The sequence below is a fragment of the Zootoca vivipara genome, chromosome 6, assembly GCF_965207765.1.
Source record: "Zootoca vivipara chromosome 6, rZooViv2.hap1.1, whole genome shotgun sequence".
NCBI lineage: Eukaryota > Metazoa > Chordata > Lepidosauria > Squamata > Lacertidae > Zootoca > Zootoca vivipara.
The window spans coordinates 58344207-58363602 of NC_142589.1; the positions used below are offsets into that span (position 1 = coordinate 58344207).

Genomic DNA, 19396 nt, shown 5'->3' on the forward strand with positions numbered 1-19396 from the left:
TGATGGGACACTCCTTGCTATCGTAAGTGAACAAGATGGTGATGAGGCTTTCAAGTTTGTGAGAGATTAGCACAGAGGGAGTCAGAATGGGGAATATAATCAAGTAGAGGATGGATAATTCTTTGCCTTGATAGAATTCTTACTTCATGCTAGCAGTTTAAATGATAAATGTATTACAGGACATTTAGCTGGAGAAAACCAGAACAAATAGGCCCGTTAAATTAAAGCACCAGGCTTTAATCTTTTGGATGTGTAGCTTACAGTAAAGGTAAAGGGAAAAGGGGCCCCTGACCATCAGGTCCAGTCGTGCCCAACTCTGGGGTTGCGGCGCTCATCTTGCTCTATAGGCCGAGGGAGCCAGCGTTTGTCTGCAGACAGCTTCCAGGTCATGTGGCCAGCATGACTAAGCCACTTCTGGCGAAACCAGAGCAGCGCACGGAAACGCTGTTTACCTGTTGCAGGGATTTGAACCGCCGATCTTCTGATAAGCAAGCCCTAGACTCTGTGGTTTAACCCACAGCGCCACCTGGGTCCCTGTCTTACTGTAGCTTACAGTATCTCACTGCAAAGAAGTTGTGTGTCTTTGCAGCTTACTGTCTCATATTTTTCCATCTATAAAATGGGTATAATAACCATTTATTGAGCAGGGTAAGTGAAATAATGTGCCCACAGCTTTTCACATTAGGAAAGCTATATAAATAAGCAATCATGTTGCCTCTGTAGGCAAGACTAGGATCTGGATTCTACCTCCCAACCCCCCACCAATATACAGCAATATACAGAACCTAATGGAGAGATTTAACTTAAGCTCTTTAATTGGTAACAACTAAGCCTTCAAAGTTTATAAATGGGCCCAAATCAATTGGAGAGCAGAATCTCTTCTTGAGGTCCCTTCCAGGTCTACAGTTTCAGTTTCCCAGACCAGCCATCCAGCACTCGGTAGGATAGGAACTGAAGCCAGTTCCGAAACAAGACGAATATTAGGTTTCAACCCAGACGAGGAGGGAAAAAACTCTAATCTTCGGCGTGTTTTAGTGAAACCCAATTAAGCTCTTGGCATCCTCACAGACGTGGCATTTGCTGCAAAGCAAGGCACTGAGCCAATGACACTGGTAACCGAAGAGAAACCAAGAGGGGAAAGAATCCCAGTTTATATCTTTTCTAAAATGTCTCCACATGCTTTCAAAAGGGCTGTCTGGCAGGACATTTTATTTTTACCACAGTCCTGGCCCAGCAGAGAGAGAGATCGTTAAAGGGGCAACGGGATATTAACATTGCTCAATGTTTAACTTCTTTTTGGCCAAGCCTTTGCCAGAAGGCGACGCATTTGTTCGGCAGTAGTGTTGTCAGCTTTCTTCATGGCCTTGTGATCTCCTCTGCTCTGGGCCAAACGGCTAAAAGGAGTGCTGAGTTTATTTTTTCAGAACTTTGTTGCTAAAAAAGAGGGATTGTTACGAAGGGAGGGAAATGGGAGAAGGATGGCAAATGAGCCCAGAGAGGAGCCAAAGCGCAAAAGTTATAATGAAGTAGAACATTCTTCTGGGGAAAACTGGAAGCCCAAGTTTAGTTTCTTATTCTGTTGCCACAGAGCAGCCCCCTTGAACATGAAAATACCTATTTTTCTCTTCAGTGGGGAGCCTTGCAGCTCCCCCTCAAGAATTGCATAAGAGAGCCATTGTGGTATAATGGTTAGTGTGTGGAACTGGGACCTGGGAGACCAAGGTTCAAATCCCAATTCATCTGTGAAGCTCACTGAGTGATCTTGGGCCAGTTTACAAGAAGCCCACATCTCCTGTGTGTGTTATTTTTATGCTGCCTTTCCTCCCATGGAACACAATGACACTCATGAGGTTCTTCTGCCCCACAAGGTAGCTTTGGACCACAACTGAGAGGCAATTTGGTGTAGTGGTTAGAGTGTTGGACTAGGATCTGGCACACCATGGTTCAAATATCCATTTGGTTATGAAGCTGACTAGTTGACCTTGGGCTAGTCACTGATTCTCAGCCTAAGCTGCCTCACAGTGTTGTGAAAATAACCTAGAGAGGGGGGAGAACAATTGAGCTCCTTGGGGGAAAGGTGCAGTATACATGTATTAACAAATAATAAAAAAGACACATACAACATTTATATTTATTTGAAATATTCCACGTTTCCCTTCATCAAAATATGAGCCCACAATTTTAGGTGAGGAATTAAAATCAACCAAAAGCATGGCCACAGATAAGAACAAATGAAATCACAATAGAAGTAATAATGGGCCAAAATCTAGGTAATTAAGTTTCCATAAACCACAGAGCCTAGGCCTTGCCAATCAGAAGGTCAGCAGTTCGAATCCCTGTGACGGGGTGAGCTCCCATTGCTCAGTCCCAGCTCCTGCCAACCTAGCAGTTTGAAAGCACGTCAAAAGTGCAAGTAGATACAGCGGGAAGGTAAATGGCATTTCCGTGTGCTGCTCTGGTTCGCCAGAAGCGGCTTTGTCATGCTGGCCACATGACCTGGAAGCTGTACGCTGGCTCCCTCAGCCAATAATGCGAGATGAGCGCCACAACCCCAGAGTCGGTCACGACTGGACCTAATGGTCAGGGGTCGCTTTACCTTTACCTTTAAGCTATAATAAACATTATCATCAAACAATCCCATCCTGTAAAACAGTTAAATCCAGAGTCTACAATTTCCAAATTATACTACAGCAGCCAGGACACACATGTACTGTACATACCAATCAGCAATTGGCAATCCAGATCACTGTACCATATAGGATTGCAGCCTTAGAGTTGAAATTCATTTAGGGGAAAGGTATCCGATGACAAAATTTCCTAGAAAAAACCACGTTTCTCCCACTTTGCCATTTATAGTAGCTATTTGATTTAGGTACTATTTGATGGGGGGGGGATGACTGTCAAAATACTGAGCCTGGCATTGCTACCAACATTATTAAATAAAAAGATTTAAGATTTTATATGTTTAAAGTATCTCTCAGAAGTAAGATAATTCACCACTCCAGATGTTACAGATCTGTTCTCTGACATTCTTAGACAACAGCCTTTTAAAATGTGTTACTTCTAGGGCTATGGTAAATGTTTGCATTTAAAAGACAGTCATGCATGTCTTCACATTTCACAAGTTGAAGGCTCAGCAGAAGCCTGTTGGAAACAAGCAAAAATATGTTTAATCTGTATTTATTTACTGACACTCTCAGAAAACTGAGTATATTCTTAGTGGTTCAAGCCACAGCGACATAAAAAAGTCCAGTCTCACCAAAATTGTATAAGTCTTCTGAAGGCAGCAGCATTCTCTCAGCTCCTGCAACCACATTCCACTGCCCCTGATTCTTAAAGGGTGGGTCACTATCCTTTTTGACATATGGGTTATATTTTATGATAATGCGAAGTCATTAAGTAAACCCTTATCAATTGTGCAAGTGAGCAATGAACTCCTTGTTGTCAGTATTGGAGAAAGCATAGCCCAACTCTCTTGCACACTTTTTGGTGTCATGAACACCAGACTTCTTATTTCAAAAAGTGTTTGTGGGACTGAAAGGAGTGGGGAAGAGTTGCACTCTTGTTTTCCCTGCTACTGCCAGGAAGGCTTCACTGGGAGATGGTCCCACCAAGCGCCCTGTCATTTAAGGTATTCCAAGGCAATCTCCTATTGTTCATAGGGAGCAATGCCCAGCCCACTTCACCCCCAAGCAGAGCCACACCTGTGTGAGATATAAAAGCTGCAAGGGGCTTGCTGAGTTTCCACAGTGAGTGAGCTGGCTGCTCTTGTCATCTTCAGTCAGAGGTCTGTAAGTGATGCTACAGTAAGTCCCTCTCAGCTATTTCTTCATGGTCTTTGCTAGGCAACGTAGAGGTGAAAGCTGCTGTTAATGCAACTGCAGATGAGATCATAAAACTGATACTGGGTTGTATCATAGCTCATCAGTCGGAGGCAGAATGCCTCTGAATACTAGTTGCTGGGAATTGCAAATGGGGGGAGTTGCTGTTGTGTTCAGGTCCTGCTTGTGGGTTCCATAGGGGCATCTGCTTGACTACAAGATGCTGGACTAGATGGTCATTTGGTAGACCTTTTGGATCTGATGACAGGAGCTCAGCAGTCCTTCAAAGCTTTAGTGTTATCACTGACTTAGGACAGGTAGGTAGCCGTGTTGGTCTGACCTAGTCAAAACAAAAAATAAAATAAAAATTGCTTCCAGTAGCACCTTAGAGACCAACTAAGTTTGTCATAGGTATGAGCTTTCGTGTACATGCACACACTTCTTCACACTTCTGAAGAAGTGTGCATGCACACGAAAGCTCATACCTATGACAAACTTAGTTGGTCTCTAAGGTGCTACTGGAAGCAATTTTTTATTTATTTTTTGTTTCCACTGACTTAGGGTAATTCTTTTTTATGGCCAGACTGCACATTAAATTGTCTGCTTCTCTGCCCCAAACCATTCTTAGGAAACAGCACTGCTGAACTTCCTCCTCCTCCTCCTCCTCCTCCTCCTCACTTTAACCTGAACCCGTCCTCCTGTGAAATTTTTCCTCTTTTGGATTTCAGGCACGTTTGTGAGTCTGAAACCGTAGCGGCAGGAAATGTAGCCTTTCTCACTCCTTTATCCACTCTGATTTGTGTGTGCAACGGAGATGCTAAAAAGGGTTGCCAGCTAGCCAGAAAAACAAAACATTATGGTCTGCTCTTGTGCCTCTTAACAATAGATAAACAGATAGCAGCTGCTATGAAAGCTATAGTAACAGTGACAAGTTGAAATTTTGGCAACCCTAGCTCTGGAACAGGAGTAGCCAAGGTGGTACCCTCGCCATGTTGCTGGATTACAGCCCCCATCATCATGACCAGTGGACAGTGATTATCAATGGTATTTTAATATTTTGTTGGAAGCCCCCCAGAGTGGTTGGGGAAACCCAGCCAGATGGGCGGGGTATAAATAATATATTATTAGTAGTAGTAGTAGTATTATTATCTATGCAGAGTGAGTTCCTGGGCCAAGGGGAAGAAGTACTTGAAGAGGGAACTTCCTGCAGAGGTGAGTGGGAGGAGGAAGCCAGCATGCCATGGAGGCCTAGGAGTTAGCCCTGTCTGCTGTACTTAAACAAAACTGTTCAAGTCTGAGTTAACCTGAAGTGCCTAGAGTCTGTTTCTAGGAAAGACAACCCTGCTGGGCAACAACGCAGGGCTAATGGGAGTTGTCGTCCAACAGCATTTGGAGGACACCACATTGGCAGCCCCTCCTGGAGCATATGCTTCCATTTAATTCACAGAATGTCTGTTTAAAGGAAACTGCAGGAGAGAGAGAGGGAGGGAGAGAGACGTGACAAACCATTTTTCATTGCTGCTTGCAGTTTGGATGCCGTCTCATGCTTGCTGTCAGAAGTAATGAGATGGAGGGCAGGTCTCTATTGTAAAAAGTGCCTTCTTCGCCCTTTGAGGGAAGATGCGGGCTTGTGGGCCTGGCCTGTGTTTCGTCTCTGCTTTTCTCTAGGCTGCTGGATTTGCCTCCACTTAAAATATGCCAATATGGAACGTTTTCTAAAATTTGATAGCCTGCCCAAATTGATCCTGCTCCTAATAATTTTGTTGGGAGTTAAATCCATTTGTGGTAGCTGCCCAAGTTCCATTCAGGTCTTGACATTTGGACATGTGAAGCGTCTGGAAAAGCAGGCCTTTCTTGCTGCTACTGGAACAGAGAGAGAGGCTGGGTGTGAAGTTCAGTGGGTAACACGACTAATTGCGCACAAGAGCTTTTAATTATCAGCCTACATTGTGGAATTGTGTATACTCTCACTTCAACCATTGACATTGCTTCTACAATGCCAGACAAGGTGGTTCAGCACTTCAGTTGCTGGGTCAGAAATATGGTCCTGGAAATAAAACATTTCATATGGACTTCTCCGCTCTCCTCTGAGGTGGGACCGATTTGGATGGTCTTCCCCCGCCACTTAATGGATCCAAATGGTTTCCAGAGAGTGGTAGGGAATGCTTTATCCCATGTTGATGGCCTTTCAGCTGATTCCCTGGTGACCCATTGGAATATGGAGTTAACAGGGCTATTGACTGTCTGGCTCCGAAGTGCCCTCTCCGATTGCATGGAGCCCGGACAGCCCCGTGGTTTTCCCTGGAGCTGAGGGTAATGAAACAATCACTGAGATGGCTAGAGTCCCGGTGGCAGAAAACTCACTCTGAATCAGACCAGACACAGGTTAGAGCTCAACGTCGAGCCTACTAAGTGGCGATGGCGATGGCGAATAAGACTTTCTTCACCGCCTCTGTTGCATCTGCATAAAATAGTAGCAGGAGACTCTTTCAGGTGGTTCGCAATTTAACGGAACCACCTTTACCATCAGGGCCTTGTAAAGACCCCAAGATCTCCTGCAACAATTTTGCAAAGTTTTTTGCAGATAAAGTCTCTCAGATTTGGAATGAGGAAGACACCACCATGGGAGCATGGCCAGGGCGGGAAAGTACTGGAACTCTGTCTGGTCAAGTTGCATGGAATCAATTTCAATCCGTTATCCCCAAGGATGTGGACAGGCTGCTTGGACAGGTGAAACCAACCACCTGTCTCCTTGATCCTTGCCCATCCTGGCTAATAAAAGCAAGCCGAGAAGGGCTGGGTGATGGGCTCTGCAGGGTGGTGAATGCTCCCCTCTGTGAGGGAGCGTTCCCAAACCCGCTGAAAGAGGCTGTCATTAAACTGCTTATTAAAAAAAAAATCTTTAGACCCGGTCAATATGGCCAACTATCGCCCAGTCTCAAATCTTCCATTCTTGGGCAAGGTGATTGAGTGAGTGGTTGCTGAACAACTCCAGGCACGCCTGGAGGATGCAGACCGTTTGGATCCCTTCCAATCGGGATTCAGGCCTCATCATGGGACTGAAACTGCCTTGGTCACACTGGTTGATGATCTTCGGCGGGCTAGGGACAAAGGTGAGAGCTGTTTCCTAGTTCTGCTGGATCTCTCAGCAGCTTTTGATACAATCGATCATAACATCCTTCTGGACCATCTAGAGGAGCTGGGAGCTGGGGGCACTGTTATACAGTGGTTCCGCTCCTTTCTCCGGGGTCGTGTCCAGAAAGTGGTGTTGGGGGATGAGTGTTCAGACCCCTGGGCACTCACTTGTGGGGTGCCTCAGGGTTCCGTCCTCTCTCCCATGCTTTTTAACATCTACATGAAACCGCTGGGAGAGATCATCAGGGGGTTTGGGCTGGGTGTCCATTACTATGTGGATGATACCCAGCTCTACCTCTCTTTTAAATCTGAACCAGTGAAGGCAGTGAAGGTCCTGTGTGAGTGCCTGGAGACGGTTGGAGGATGGATGGCAGCTAATGGATTGAGGCTGAATCCTGACAAGACAGAAGTACTGTTCTTGGGGGATAGGGGGCAGGCTGGTGTGGAGGACTCCCTGGTCCTGAATGGGGTAACTGTGCCCCTGAAGGACCAGGTGCGCAGCCTGGGAGTCATTTTGGACTCACAGCTGTCCATGGAGGGGCAGGTCAGTTCTGTATCCAGGGCAGCTGTCTACCAGCTCCATCTGGTACGCAGGCTGAGACCCTACCTGCCCGCAGACTGTCTCGCCAGAGTGGTGCATGCTCTGGTTATCTCCTGCTTGGACTACTGCAATGCACTCTATGTGGGGCTACCTTTGAAGGTGACCCAGAAACTACAGCTAATCCAGAATGTGGCAGCTAGACTGGTGACTGGGAGCTGCCGCAGAGACGTCTTGAAAGACCTGCATTGGCTCCCAGTATGTTTCTGAGCACAATTCAAAGTGTTGGTGCTGACCTTTAAAGCCCTAAATGGCCTTGGTCCAGTATATCTGAAGAAGCGTCTCCACCCCCATCGTTCTACCTGGACACTGAGGTCCATCGCCAAGGACCTTCTGGCAGTTTCCTTGCTGCGAGAAGCCAAGTCACAGGGAACCAGGCAGAGGGCCTTCTCGGTAGTGGCACCCGCCCTGTGGAACAGCCCCCACCAGATGTCAAAGAGAACAACAATTACCAGACTTTTAGAAGACATCTGAAGGCAGCCCTGATTAAAAGCTTTAGGGAAGCTTTTAATGTTTGATGGATTACTGTATTTTAATATTTTGTTGGAAGCCGCCCAGAGTGGCTGGGGAAGCCCAGCCAGATGGGCGGGGTATAAATAAATTATTATTATTATTTATTAATTTCAGGGGGGAGTATTCTGGGTATATATAATACCCAGTGCTGACCCATACATGAGGTAGACTGAGGCAGTCACCTTGGATGGCAGAATCCTTGGGGTGCTGGCCTGTACGTGCTCTGCCTTACCCTGGCAGAAGCAAGAAGAAAATGGTGGGGCTGGCGACTTCCCACAAGATCTCATGAGAGTCAAGCAAAATGTCTTGGAGCTCCTGTGGGATCTTGTGGAGTTGTTGTGAGATCTTGCTGGAAGCTGCCAATGCCTGTTCTCTGGTGCCACTGTGGGTGCTCGCCCTGCCTATATCCCCGCTGCCCCCGCCACTGGAGAAGCAAGGAGAAGTGGCTCTGGCTTTGGGGCTCTTGCAAGATCTTGCCAGGCGCCGCAGCCGCATGACTCCTGTAAACAAGTTTTGAGATGGTGGGAAAGCACAGGGAGGCACCTTCCCATTTTGCCTAAGCCGGTAAAACAGGACAGCCACTCCTGATAATACTATTTCTCATAACAATGCTGGCATTTTATGTTGAAGTTGTTAGTATGTTAGTTTTGTTCAGGCGTGAGTTTTACTCACCTGTGCCCATTCATTTTTGTTGTTTTTATAATAGTTGAAAAGTAGCTGCTGTTTTTGGCCGAAAACTGTGATAGCTGAAAGGTGTTAATCAGTTAAATGGTGTGCAATTAACCTGGGTAATGCTGATAACCATAGACCTTTAGTTAGGACTAATCTGTTTCTTTCCTTTGTTGTTATAACAGAAAGAAGTTGGAAAAGCAGCTCCTATTGGGAATATTTGGAATGGTGTGGCAATGGAAGGCATTTGGATATTTCCAGTCCCTGCAGTGGATTTACAAGCAAAACGGAATTCTGCTAAAAGCTGCTGCAGGGGTTGGGATTATTAAAAACCTAACCTAAGCATCTTCTGTTTAGCTCACTGCAAGAAAACTTGTTAGGAGCAAATGAAGAAATTTATTAAACTCGTGCTGTGACAGCTCTCATCTAAAGGTCTTTCAGTGCTATGCTTCTGTGCAAGTTCTAAAGATGCAAGTGCAAGCACACCATACATTTATAGCACCATCTCCTCATCCTCACACCTGCAAAGAATCCTGGAAACTGCAGTTCTAAGGGTGGCAGGAACTGCATTTCTGGGGGTAAACTACAGTTCCTAGGATTCTTTTTGTGGGGGAAATATGCCTTAAATATATGGTGTGTATTCAGTCAAAGTCTTTAGCTGCTCTTGTTTAGGAAAGTTAACTAATGCAAAAGTAAGAAAAAGACTTGCAAAGTACAGAGCAGAAACATGATGTGGGTTTTCTTGAAAATAATCCTACATAAATTTGGGTAAATTGCATTCTCAACCCAGTGGTCATTTGACATGTATAATATTACAGAATTTGGCATTTATTTTCATTGCCAGGCATGCGCATCTCGTGGGTATAAGCCCTCCCCCCCAAACATACATTGTTTATTACTTTAATTATTTGCACATGGCAAACATGGATAACCTTTAAATTTCAACCCCCCTCCAATAATTCGTCCCTCCACCTTGCAATTTAACTGTGTTGGACAACACTGCTGAACACATAGTTGCTCTGTATAGCCTTTCACCCAAACAAGGATAGTAGCAGCCAGCAGTTCAAAATATTTTCTGTTTCCTAGAACACAAAATATGTGTGTACGTGTGTTTCTGGGTCAGATTCTGATTTCTGCTATCAGCAGAGTAAACTGGGAACTGGCTGGCGTTAGTAGCTAATGCAATGATAGCAGGCAGAAGAGCCCATTAGTTTGCTATCTTTCATCAGTCTTGAGTGAATCCAGAAGCATCTGGGAAAGCGTTTTTCTTTTCTTTTTCCATATCAGTGCAAAGTGATTTTCATACTTTTCAGTGAATAATCACTTCCTCACACCTTAGCAGTTTTCATTGCGTTTTGAAAGATGCCTTCATTTTGGCTTTGAATCTGCTCCCACCTGCTCTTTGTGATGGATTTGCTTGTCAAACACCTGGACTGTTAACAGGGGGGACTGTAACATTATGCAATTTCTTCATTCAGGTCGGTGTTCCAAAGGGTTGCATAACTACATATGTGATTTCCTTGTTGCTTGGGCAGAGATGCAGAAGCTTTGCCTCTCTTCAAACACCTCTTTACCCTGCAAGACTTTAACCACCATCCACCTCTGGAAATTTACCTTTCTATAGCAAGGAGAGCCAGATTCTGTGAGCACATGCTTCTGGTTCTGCTGTTAGAATACTTTATTGTTTTAACTTCTTCTTAACTTTATTTTTCAGTTTTGGAAAATACATATAACATACAACCCCCTTATACCATAACCAGCCAAGAAACATAATAATAATAATAATAATAATAATAATAATAATAATAATAATAATAATAATTTTTATCCCACTCATTTGGCTGGGTTTCCCCAGCCACTCTGGACAGCTTCCAACAAAATATTAAAAATACAACAAAACATTCCATGCATGTACATTGTTAAGCATTTCCTGGTTACCTAAGCACTAGTTTCATGGGCAGGCTTTACCAAGGTCAGTTTCCTTCTGAGAAACCAGCCCCATTCCAGTAAGTAGCAGTGATGGCAGTGGTGGGGAGTTGACTCCGCAGCTCTACTCTGCCACACTGGCCACAATTGCTGCAAGGTGTGGGGTAACAATTGCCAGATGCAACATTGTATACCCTCTCTGCAAAAAATAATAATGAATGAATGAGCTAAAAATTGCCAATGTCAACTAACCTCCCTGCAAAATTTATGCAAACTAATCAGGATGAACGCGCCATAAACAGGCTGTCTGGTAGCGAACTATGTTTCTTCCTTTTTAAAACATTTCTTTTTCTCCTGACCTCACTAGTTATAATTCTCTTCCCTACTACCTGTGTGTGTGTGTGTGTGCACGTGTGTGTCCATGTACACGCACGTGTATAATCTGATGAAGTAGGCTCTAGTCTACAAAAGTTTATAAATTAGTCTTTACGGTACTACAAGACTGTGGATTTTGTCCTCCATGGGGACAGCCATCCACCAAATGTTTCTATTCTTTCCATACCACTGTTACCACTTCTAGCCTTTAAGGTCTGAGCATTTGTCCTCTGGGCCCTGGTAGGTGAGACCCTCCCTCAAAATTCTGTAGAACGATCTATATCAGAAATATGGGGGACTAATTTCTGTGGAGATTCTGAGGGTGGATTCTATCTCAAATAGGGGCATCAAAGAGCACACACACTCCTTGAGTTCTTGGGCAAACCTCTTTATAGTAGCGTGCAGCTAAGAGCATAGTGCTGTTTCTTGAGCTTGTAAGTTGCGATTTTGTCAGCAAAGAATTATAGCTATCCACGCCTCTCTCTCTTCTCCACCGGATAATATCTCAGCAGCGGAAGGGAATAAAAAGGGAGGAGATAACAGTTTTTGTTTCAACATTTTAGAGCTTGTGATCTCAACAGCCATGAGAAAAACCTAGCCTCTGGGAATCTGGAACCCTTTAAGAGAGATTACGCCTAGATGTTTGATTGCAGAGCAAATTGGGAGCACGGTAATGAGATATTGCAGCTTTGAATTTTGAATAGCTGGTGATTAGCGTTGCTGGAACTTTTCAAGCTGCATGTTTTTGTCAAGTGTGGGAGGAGATATTGCTTTGCACGTATGGTTAGCTTTTCACAAGGCACCTCAGGTCACAGGAAACCTGTAAGCTGAACTCTGCCAAGGAAACACAGTTTAGACTCAGACACACTTAATCCATGCAAGGTTTTCAGTGTACCAGAGGCAATAGGTGAGGGTTTTGTTTGTATGGGAGCATCTCCCAGTTCAACACTGTAGCACCAATGCAGATGCCTGGGGAAAGTCCTGCAACAAGGAAGCTGCCTGGTTGGCATTTGTCTGTCTCGGGAGACAAAGGAGGAGTGGGCCTTTGGGGGTAAAGTCAAACTGTTGGAAGGTTGCAACTTAGCTCAAAAAAACTTGTCCTGACATTGCACCATGGATTGTCAGAGCAGTGCAGCAGTCACTATAGAAGGCATAGGCAAACTCAGCCCTCCAGATGTTTTGGGACTATAACTCTCATCATCCCTGTTAGCACAAGATGCAGTCCTGTTAGCACAAGATGCAGTTCTACTCCTGACTTGAAGCAGATCTGAACTCTTTGTGTTCCTTGGAGGAAGAGGGGGACATGAATGAAATGCATGGGACATACAACTGATACCCTCAATTTCTGCTGATGCTCTTCCTCATCTGGTATATGAGTGCTGCTTCTGGAATGGTAGGAGGAAATGGAATTTTTTTTGCTGGCAAAAAAAAAGTTCAATCAAATGCTGACCAATTGTCATGAGGTCTTTACAAAATAATATAAAATTATCCCACACTGTGGAAATCTGGAGATCTGAAGTTAAAATTAGAAAAATTAGAAACTGAAACTGGCAGATTTATCCATCCTTACATGGAGATTTATCCATCCTTACTGGGACGCAGGTGGTGCTGTAAGTTAAACCACAGAGCCTAGGGCTTGCCGATCAGAAGGTCAGCGGTTCGAATCCCTGCGACGGAGTGAGCTCCCGTTGCTCGGTCCCAGCTCCTGCCAACCTAGCAGTTCGAAAGCATGTCAAAGTGCAAGTAGATAAATAGGTACCGCTACAGGGGGAAGGTAAACGGCGTTTCCATGTGCTGCTCTGGTTCTCCAGAAGCGGCTTTGTCATGCTGGCCACATGACCTGGAAGCTGTACGCCGGCTCCCTCAGCCAATAATGCGAGATGAGCGCCGCAACCCCAGAGTCGGTCACGACTGGACCTAATGGTCAGGGGTCCCTTTACCTTTACCTTTACATGGAGTAAGTAATGTGCAAGAGACTCAAATGTGCTTTTTAGTGTGGCATCAGAGAATGAACAAAGAAAGCTGCCTTACACTGAGTCAAGCCATTAGTCCATCTAACCCAGGGGTTCCCAACAAAATTTTCTCGAGGACCCCTCATCGAGCCGCTATTGTGACAAGGACCCCCATTAATTCCTAATCCTAAAATTAAAAAGTGAGAGCCAAATTAAGAGTCTTTTTATATTTTATATTTATACGTTTTTTACAGTTACAACAGAGTACTCCATCAGTATACAGTTAGTTTTAATTTTCAGTTCTTAATGAGATGAACCACTTTTTAACCAACGGTCCATTTTTAACTACGCGAACTGTAGCTTCCGCGAAAAACAACGCTTTGTTTACAAACACTACTGTTTTGCAAAGAGGCAGCGTGCGCCAGGGAGGAGGGAGGGGAATGGAGAAGACAGGGTACCTGCACAGTAGCGCACAAATGAAGCCGACGCGCGCAAAGCATCTTGGGGAGGTGAGCATTAGTAGAATGCGCGCGCTGCCTCTTTGCAAAAGAGTAGTGTTTGTAAAGCGTCACCTAACGGCATACAGCAGAACTACTGCCTCTATCTAATTCTAGTTTTGCGCTAGACTCTGCTCATGCAGGAAGCGGCCAAAACAAAAAATCTGTTATCATACGAAATATATTTAATATATTTTTTAGCATCTTGCGGACCCCTCTGGCATAGCTCGCGGACCCCTGGGGGTCCCCGGACCACCTGTTGGGAACCACTGATCTAACCCAAAATTGTCTACATCAGTAGTCTTGAAACTTTCCAGACCCAGGACCCACTTCTAACCCAAACATGCAATTGGGGACCCAATTTTTCAGTCTTTTACCATATATTTGTATGGTGCTGGTGCTGGTGTCACGACTCACTTTGGATCGGGCCCTCACCCACTAGTGTGTCTTGACCCCCCAATTGAAGGCAAGTGGCCTACATTGACTGGAAGGGTAGGGAGGTGAGTAATATGATGGCTACCAAATCCCTGGGTGGACTCAAACTACCAACCTTTTGCTTAATGTCCAAACATAATAACTTTTGGCGCAAGAATGATAAAATGTAAACTTTTTCATAGTATTTTATTTATCATGTTCAAAGTATTTTGTATTATCTCAATAAAATCACATGTGAGATGTTCGGCATTGTAGCAATAATTCAGAAAATATCTCAGTTTCCCTCAGAGTTGCAGTTGCTTTGATGACTTCAGGGAACTTTGATTAAAACTGTATTTGAAAGAAAGTCTGTCTTAGTGGGTGGAAGTTCTCTCTTTCACCAGCACCCCTGTAAACCTTTTCATGGTAGCTGGCAGAGACCAATATGGACATGAAAAGGACACATGGCAACTTTTTGTTGAATCGGGAATGGTCTATGGGGAAAGTCAGCCCATGGGCTTTGGGTAGCCTAGTTTGCCATCAAGTATAGTTTGGCATTGGCTTTGTTTAATTAGAAAGTTTTAGAAGCGTTACACTGACTCTTCTCTGCCCTATCAAATGTCCGATGGAGTTTTGAACTTTATTAAACATGTGTCTGGAACCTGTTCTAAGCTCATGGAAAAAATTACACCTTACACTGGATGTGTTAGCTTGGTGTGCAGCTTACAACTGCTAAAGGGTCTCGAAGTTTTCATTGTGAATCCAATGTTTTCAGGATTTTAAACTAAGCTAATAAAATGTTAAAATATGAAAATTGTGTTTAGAACTTGGCTAACTTAGCTTCTTGCATCTAAACTTTTGGTGTATGGAAATATATATGCTAAAATATGCTAAAATTCTTCAGATCCACCATAAAGCAAGGGTTAGGAAAGAGATAGTGAGTTCAGGAGACCATAGTCTGAAAGAGGCATTCTGAATTTTTCTCATTTTAAAATTCAAACCTGTGTTTGGAGGATAGTTCTTTGGAGAGCAGTTGTGTAAGAGCAGGAGTTTTCCAAGCACTGTGTTACATCCAATAAGTGGGTTCTACGGTTTCCAATGAATCATCCTAGCCTGGCTAAGCTCCCATAGACCATACTGTAGAAACTGCGTACTATTTAGCTTGCTTGTTAAAGTGGCATCAAGCCACTCAGCAAACACTGTGAAGTCTACATAGTTTCATGGTGGGGCTTCCAAAATTGCTTAGGGCTATTTTCAGAATATGGTGGTGGTTTCCTCACAGCCCATGGCCTTCTGAGAAATGGAAACTTGGGACAATGAATTCTGTACAGATGTAAGTTACCGTGTTAAAAACATCATGTGATCCATCCCTGGGTGACACCTTCTGTAGTTTTCAGTGTGTGGCATGATGGCACCAGCCTTGTGAATGCTCTGACAAAAGTCCGGCTTATGGCTCACCAGTATCTCAGTTTTAAACCATTTTGGAAGATTTTTTTAGGGTGCTGTGAGTCATGAACTAGTGTATATGGTGAGCCCACTAGTACTGCTGGAAAAATAAACTCAACCCATAGGATTCATTCAAGGAGTACACAAAGTTTGAAGCCTTCATGAACTACAGTGATGAATATTAATGAAAATTGACTTTATGAATTTCTGCTAATCTCCTTGTGCCCATAAAGCAATTAGATTTATTGGAAGGCCCTCACAGTAGGCAGTGCAAGGCAAATGCCTGTGGAAGCCAATTTTGGGTGTCATAAAGGGCAGAAAATTGTCAGTTATTTAATATATTCTTACTGAATTTTTATTCCTGTGTGGGCTACTTCTTTTTTTCTTTTTTCTTCTTTTTTGCCACAGTTGCCAAAATAGCATCACCAGCCATGGGTACTATGCATCATGATTGGGTTGGGGGCACCATTTACTATTCCAACCCAGGTAGCAAAATATCTGGGTTGGCAGTGAAAGAGAGGAATCCCCGCTCTATCAGGGCCTCTGGCTGCGTATCCCTACCACAGTGAAGTGAATTAAAAATTAAAAATAAAATCCATGAGGATATTCAGAAATTCCCCCCTCCCCCATGTCTGGCTTCCTTCACCAGTCACCTGTAGGGGAACTTACTTTATCTGCAGCAATTACCTCTTTTCTAAAGCTGGGGTGTTGTAGTTCAGGTGGTGGCAGGGAAGAGATGGTATCTAGAGTCCCAGCTAGTTGCTGCTGCTTTTGTATGGATTCCTCTTGGAAGGAAGAGAGCAGTCAAGGGGGGAAAGAAAACGCTGTGTAGAGGAAAAACTTGACTTATATTTTTGAAAAGGGGTTAATGGACAAAACAGGAGGAAAAAATGGTCACATGCTTTAAACCCACAAAATCCCTTAGTTAAAGCTGGGCTTGTCAGTCATTCTTATAGGGCAAAGCAAGGGCAGGAAGAGGGGAGAGGCTCAGCTTGTTCAAGGGGGAGCAGATCAGGAAGGTCTCCCTTCAGCTGGGTTTCTGTTCATTTGCATTGACAGTTCATGTTCTCCATTCATCTTCTCCAGACCCTGCACATCATCTGGACTGATAGACAGACCATCAGTCATTGGCCGCTGTGCTGCTTTGAAGGTTTGTGTCTTCTAATTACATGCTTAATTTTACTGACCCTGATAATGCAACATATCAGTATTTCGTGGCAACTAGTCAGAACAGAGTAAGAAGCTTGTCCCTTCTTGCAGTTTGGGAAGTATACATGGAGCCCAGGCTCCCAACAGACTGGCAGTGCAGTGCATCAGGCTGGGCAAACTTTGATTGAATTGTGAACACAGCTCTTGGTTGTGGAGAACATTGAGGCAGAAATGAAAAGCTGCAAGATCCTGCCTCCCAATCTCTCTGGCATACTCTTTGAAAAGAGCTAATGTGTGAGAGAGTCTGATGATGCATAGTAGGTTTTGTGGATTTAGTTCCTTTTGACAGCACTCTTGTTGCTAAGACACAATTGCAGTGGAAATAGGGAGCAGAACATGCCCTCAGTTATCCTGCGGCAATGGCCTATCCAGCTTGGTGGATAATCATATGACCTGAAAGGCACAGTACAGACTGATATATAAAATCAAGATGCTGTTGTCTACATGGTAGGTTAGAGCTAAGGGTAACTAAAATAGCTTTTCCTAAACTGGCGCTTTCCAGTTGTTTTGGACTACAACTTCCATCAGCCCCAATCATCATGGCTATTGTTCAGAGATTATTGGAGTTGTAGTCTGGACGGCACCAGGCTAGGGAAAGCTGTTCCACATAGAAATGAACAACTGTTAAGAGGCCTACATTCTTGACTTCTTCCCCTGTGTGATTTGATCCTGATCTGAAATCTTTTTGTAAGAAGTGCTCAAACCAGTTACCCAGCTTGGACAAAATAGCAAGCTGTGCTTTTAACAAACCAGGACGTCATATATTAAAATAGACTACGAGAGGTGCAAAGGGGAACATGGAGTATGAAGGCTTACAATGCATTTCCAGTCTGAGAAACCATAGTTTGTTGATGAAAGATGTGATTAAACTAGACTAGCATTGCAGTAATAGATCTAACTACCCTACTGATATAGAAGTGTTTCCTAAAAATATATACTGGGTCATATTCAGAGTAGATCCATTAAAATTAATTACCATGACCAATCTAGGTCCATTAATTTTAATGGGTTGACTCTGAGTAAAAGTTAGTTGACTATAACCCATGGTTCTGAAGCTACATTAATGGGATAGTAAATAAAATACAGCTGGGGGTAAACAGTCTTTTCCTTTTGTGTGTGATCTGGCTCAAAACTAAAGTTGCCGAACAATTAGAGAATTTTAATACAATTAAGTATTTTAATTGCCTGTGACTAATTGCCTCACAAAATAAAATTTGCTCTTACTGCCTAACTAATGGTTGTAGCCCTGCTAAAAAATATTGGTAGTTTAAGCAGTTTGTCGAATACTATCATTTCCTCATTAGTTACATACTTCTTGATATTTTTTCCCTGTGGCATCAGTAATACCTTAAAATAGGCACAGACCATACTGGTCCAGTGGCGTGCAGACATGGTTAAACATGTTTAGTGCTAACTCTGGTTACAATCCTGAACATTAAAAGAAAGCTAAGACCTGCCTCTGGAGTTTATGTATAACAAAATTCTAGAAAGTTCTGTTAGCTAACCGGTAAGCATAAAGGCTGGGGAGATGGGGAAACGGGTTTGCTGGATGCAGACCATGGTTTGCAAACTCATGGTTTTACATCCTGATCTGCAGCTGCAGCTACTCCTTAATCATGGTTTTAGTAGTTATGGACCATGTGATATCAGCAGTAGAATCTAATTGGTTGTACATCCTTCTATTAATTTATTTCTCTTAATGTGTTTGTTTAATATTATGATCTAACTTTGCAAATAGTTGCCTTATTACATAATCCAAGAATAGGTTTTTTTAAAGGAATTGTCCTCTAAAAGTGCCTAAAATGAGTGTATATCTGCCTGAAAATATTGGAGCGGTATATGAAAGTAGCGGGGGGGACCCTAAACCAGCTCCAGGAATGTATTGGTGCTGTGCACACAGCAAAAGGTGGCCTCTAAGAGACCTGACTGATTCATGACTGCTAATATCTGACTCGTGAGATCTGTGAGGATGAAACACACCTACTGAACAAACTAGAGGTTCATAAGCTCCTTGAATATTTAAATCTATCACACCACATCTGTGAAAGGCAAAGACCCATGGCATATACAGTAGGAAATAAAAGGGTTTCTGTCTACAGTGCAGTGATGGGGATTAAGGGACGTGTGATCATTGAAATGTCTCCATGGAAGCAGGGGGGGGGCAGCGGAGGAGAGAGGGAATAGGATTAATGAATGAGGGATGAAGGGAGGTAATAAAGCATGTGACCCCCATCTAAAGAGATGATGTGTGTGTGTGTGGGGGTATGCTTTATAAGCCATATAACTGGCTCTGGAAGTGTTGTGTACTATTCGCTAGAGAAAGGGGAGGCTAACTAGGCATTATGGTGGAAGTTAGCTGCCAACCACATCTCCCTCAGGTAATGTGCCACCAGTATGCAACTCTCCTGGTAATACCTAGTTCAAGAAACATGATATGATGTCAATGCATTTAGCTTCTCCATACTCCACTTGAATTAACTTGCAAGGGAGCTGGGCAACACTGAGCAGAATGACATCCTGTTATACATGTCTTGTACTAAATTTTAGCAGTGGAGACGGGTTGGAGATAGCCAGGCATCCCCCAACATGTTTAGTTAAGCTGAAAGGTTGCTGCTCAATTGATAATTGATAACATAACCGATACATGGAAAAACATGATGTTTGATCCAGGTCAGTTGTCACTATCTGGCATCCTAAGGCAGTTGCTGGTGCCCTCTTGCAATAGTGATGCCTACTGGGTTCCAGTGGCTCTAGTTTCAGCCTCCATCTTAGTTTCCTCAAAATATGAAACAATTTCATGAAGGTCCTGTCATTCCATAGCACTGATGGGTGTGGGATTCC

At 43.7% G+C, this 19396-nt stretch overlaps 1 protein-coding gene across 4 annotated transcripts in view; it reads left to right on the forward strand.

Annotated features, from left to right (window-relative positions):
- COL8A2 (collagen type VIII alpha 2 chain) overlaps positions 1 to 19396 on the forward strand; it is a 143878-nt gene that overhangs the window by 52394 nt on the left and 72088 nt on the right. For 2 of the 4 annotated variants that reach the window (XM_088672284.1, XM_088672285.1), the window contains one exon: positions 16433 to 16496. The exons of 1 other annotated variant lie outside the window; for it this stretch is intronic. The gene's annotated coding sequence lies outside the window, so the exon portion shown is untranslated. Of the gene's footprint in view, positions 1 to 11641; positions 11708 to 16432; positions 16497 to 19396 lie in introns of those variants that run through there. One more of the 4 variants, XM_088672286.1, reaches the window with a different exon arrangement.